This window comes from Salvelinus sp. IW2-2015, linkage group LG13 (assembly GCF_002910315.2).
Source record: "Salvelinus sp. IW2-2015 linkage group LG13, ASM291031v2, whole genome shotgun sequence".
In the NCBI taxonomy this organism is placed as follows: domain Eukaryota; kingdom Metazoa; phylum Chordata; class Actinopteri; order Salmoniformes; family Salmonidae; genus Salvelinus; species Salvelinus sp. IW2-2015.
The window spans coordinates 940,713-945,310 of NC_036853.1; positions in this window are offsets into that span (position 1 = coordinate 940,713).

Sequence of the window (4,598 nt, forward strand, 5' to 3'; positions counted from 1 at the left end):
CGGTGCGCTACATGGCAGCTCCTCGCATTCTGCGGGCTTAGAGTGGGCATCGAGCCAGGAAGAGATGATGCCGGCTCAGCGCATCTGGTCCTCCAGTGGGTCTCCTCGGCCCGGGTTATCTTTTCGCCAGCTTTGCGCACTGTGTCTCCAGTGCGTCTGCACAGCCCAGTGCGTCCTGTGCCTGCGCATCCGCAGGTGCAGGGCAAAGCCACCATACAGCCAGGACGGGGTTGTGCAGGCTTTTTTTCTCGAGACTTCCAGTGCGCCTCCACGGCCCAGTGTATTCGGCCTCGGCCAAGGACGAGGCCTCCTGCATGTCTCCCCAGCCTGTGAGTCTGTGCCTGTGCTAAGCCCTAATCCTCCTGCATGTCTCCCCAGCCTGGTGAGTCAGGTGCCCTTTCTCCCAGAGTCAAGCCTCCAGGTGATGATGCGCATGTGCAAGAAGCCTCCAGGTGTGATCCATGGCAAGAAGCCTCCAGTGTTGATTCCATGGCAAGATAAGCCCCAGTGATGATCCATGGAGAGCCGTCAAGTGATGATCCATGAGACTCAGTTGAAACCATGGCCAAGAAGCTATCCGTGGTGATCCATGGCACGTTATTGAATGCCGTTCCAGTGGTGATCCATGGCACGAAGCCTCAGTGATATCCATGGCACGAAGCTCTATAGTGATGATCTCATGGAATCGAAGCCTTCGGTGATGATCACGATGGGCCAGAAGCCTCCAGTGATGATCCATGCAACGAAGCCTCAGTGATGATCCATGGCACGAAGCTCCTGTGATGATCCATGGAAGAAGTTCCAGTGATGATCCATGGCACGAAGCCTCAGTGATGATGCCATGGCAGAAGCTCCTGTGATGATCCATGGCACGAAGCTCCCGTGATGATTATGGCACAAGCCTCCTGTGATGATCCATGGCACGAAGCCTCCTGTGATGATCCATGGCACGAAGCCTCCTGTGAGGATTCCATGGCAGAAGCCTCCTGTGAGGATCCATGGCACGAAACCTCCAGTGAGGAGTTATGGCACGAGGCTTTCCAACAAAGACGGCTAGTCCGGCATAGACCCCTCCAAGCCGACCGCTCCCTCGCAGTCGGAGCCTCGGTCGCCTCAGCGCGACATCAGCGCCTCCAGTCCGGAGCCCTCCAGCGCGCCTCGCAGTCCGGAGCATCCAGCGTCGCCCTCCAGTCCGGAGCCTCCCAGCGACGCCCTCCAGTCCGGAGCCTCCGCGTCGCCCTCATCCGAGTCCGCTAGCCTAGTCGAGCTCGTCACGCCCCGCAGTCACGGCTATCCGAAGCGACGCCCTCCAGTCCGAGCCTCACCGACGCGCCTCACCAGTCCGTGGAGCTCCAGCGACTCCCTCCGTCCGGGAGCTTCCAGCGACGCCCTCCAGTCCGGAGCCTTACCAGCGACGCCCCCCTCATCCAATCAAGCAGCGAGCCTACCACCTCGAGGCGCCATCCGTGCACAGTGACCTCCCGGAGCCTCCAGCGACGCTCCCTCATTTTCAGCCGGAGCCTCCCAGCGTCGCTCTTCCACGTCGTGAGCTCCGAGCGACGCCTCACTCCAGTCAGGAGCCTCAGCGACATGTTTCCTCCATGTCAGGGAGCCTCCATCGACGCCTCAGTCAAGAGCTCCAGCGAGGCTTCAGTCAGCGCGAGAGTCTCCCGAGCAGCCAGATCTCCCTCCTTGTCCTGGAGAAGCCAAGTCTCCCTTCGAGCAAAGTTCCCCTCTGTCCCGAGCAGCCAGAGTCTCCTCTTGATCCGGTAGCAGCCAGAGTCTCCCTCCTTGTCCGAGAGTAGGCACAGAGTCTCCGTCTCCCTCTGTCCGCGGCAGCCAGAGTCTCCCTCTGCGGAGCAGCCAGAGTCCCCTCTCCTGTCGCGGAGCCAGCCAGAGTCTCCCTTCTGTCCGAGCAGCACAGTCTCCCTCTGTCCGGCAGACGCAGAGTCTCCCTCACTGTCGTGACCTAGCCAGAGTCTCGTCCTTGTCCGAGCACAGCCAGAGTCGCCCTCCTGTCCGGAGCAGAGCCAGAGTCGCCCTTCCGTGTCTCGAGCATACGCCCTGGTCCCTCCGTCCGGCAGCCAGAGTCGCCTCCTGTCCGGATGCAGCCAGAGTCGCGCCTCCTGTCCGAGCAGCCAGAGTCGCCCTCTGTCCGGAAGCGGTGCCTCTGTGAGCAGCCAGGTGCGCCCGACCGTTCCGGGCCCGCTGCGAGGGTCCCCGGTCCGAGGGTCGGCGGTAAGGTCCCTCTGCCTCCAGCAGGCGCCACCTAAGTGGGCCAAGACTAAGTGGAGCGGGTCCACGTCCCATTCAGACCATGGGTCCACGTCCCACAAACAGAGGCCCGCCAACCACCCGCGGGCTATGAACACGTACTGGAGACACCGTGCGCTCCACCGCATAGCACGGTGCCTGACCAGTACGACGCTCGCCATGGTAAGCACGGGGAGTTAGCTCAGGTCTCCTACCTGACTCCGCCAATCTCCCCGTTTGCCCCCCCGCAAAAAAATTATGGGGCTGCCTCTCGTGCACTTCTCCTCGAGCCAACTTCTTATAGCGTCGCCGCTCCGCTTTTGCTGCCTCCAGCTCCTTTTTCAGACGGCGATACTCTCCTGGCTGTGCCCATGGTCCTTTGCCGTCCAAAATGTCCTCCCATGTCCAGGAGTCCATTTCCCCACGCTGCTTGGTCCTTTGTTGGTGGGTGATTCTGTAATGAACGTCGTCGGGAGAAGGAGAAGAGGACCAAGGTGCAGCGTGGTAAGTATTCATAATACGTTATTTTAATAAATATGAACACTCTAACAAAATGACAAACGAACAGTTCTGTAAGGGGACGAAAAACACTAAACAGAAAATAATCACCCACAACTCAAAGTGGGAAAACAGGCTACCTAAATATGGTTCTCAATCAGAGACAATGATAGACAGCTACCTCTGATTGAGAACCACACACGGCCAAACACAAAGAAATAGACAACATAGAACACCAGACATAGAATGCCCACCCAAACTCACGCCCTGACCAACCAAAATAGASACATAAAAAGGATCTCTACGGTCAGGGCGTGACACAGAGATTATTTATTTAGAGAACAACATAACACTTGTATATTTTCTTACAGGGCTACAGTAATTAAGACAGTAGCCCTGCTGTGGAATATTGTACTTTATTGAAGAAACAATGTCTGAATTGGAATGTGTTAGGGAGAGTTTATTATTATTATTATTAGGAAGTTATCTTAACCAAAGAAACAGATACAAACCTTTGTTATAATAATATTTAAATTGGCATCATACATTGCTGCAATCCATGTCAGTTTAATTTACAATGTGGTATTTTAATTAAGTTGATCATGACTTTATTTTCGTAGAAGAGTAGCCTCAATGTAGTTAACTAAATCATAGGCCTAATTGATATAGGCTGCATTGTTAACACATTTAATTGCAGACAATTACGCCTACATCTAGGCAGTGCAGCATGTGTTCAATATTTTCAACTTCTGCATTGCTTTACCGTACACACAGACTTCGACTAGCTAGATTTTAGCTAGTTGAAAAGCAAAGCACATGTACGGAAAATACTGTCACGGCTTTCTAATTCCTCCTCCTCGGACGAGGAGAGGCGAGAAGGATCGGACCAATACGCGGAGTGGTTAGTGTCCATAATTTATTAGCATCGAACTGAACACTATAATGAAACAAAATAACAAATAGAAAACCGACAAACAGYCCCGTGTGGCWCAACGACTACACGGAAGACAAACACCCACAAAMCACAAGTGAAACCCAGGCTGCCTAAGTATGATTCTCAATCAGGGACAACGATTGACAGSTGTCTCTGATTGAGAATCATACCCGGCCGGACACAAACATCCCAACATAGAAAATACCACATAGACAAACCCACCCAACTCACGCCCTGACCAACTAAATAAATACAAGAAAAAGGAAAACAGGTCAGGAACGTGACAAATACAGTCTAGACATCTGGCAAAACAAAATGCAAACGCATCTGGTAGTCAACAAACATGGAGAACTTTGATGAAAGGCTATCAGAACAAGTTCAGAAATCAAAAACATCTTTATGATACCTCATGTAGGGATTTCAAAGACACAAAAATGAGTTTGAACTCCTGGAAAGAGACCTGGGAGGTAATGGGGGTAGATGTGGTAAACAGGTCAATGGAATGAAGACTGGGGGGATAGAAGGACACTGGATTGGCGCACATTCAACAAATCTAACAAAGTGGATATTTGTCAAATCCGTCATGACTGATATATTGTAACAGGCCCGTAATGTGGTTACTAACATCCGATTTGTATATATTTGAAATCGGTTGTGGTAGTCAAAGCTGTTTTTAACTGTAATGCACTTGATTTGACGATGACGTGAACATATATTGGGGTTGACATCCATACAAGCATTATACTCTGATTTCTACCTCAACATAGTGTGAAATACACATTTAAACAATAGCCTAATTTTAGGCTCATTTTGCTGGGGGGGGCATTAGGGAGATTCGGAATGGAGATGCAGGTGAGAAAACTGTGCAGCCTTTTAACTTCATGCTATCTTGGGTGAGCTCCTATGTCAAGCG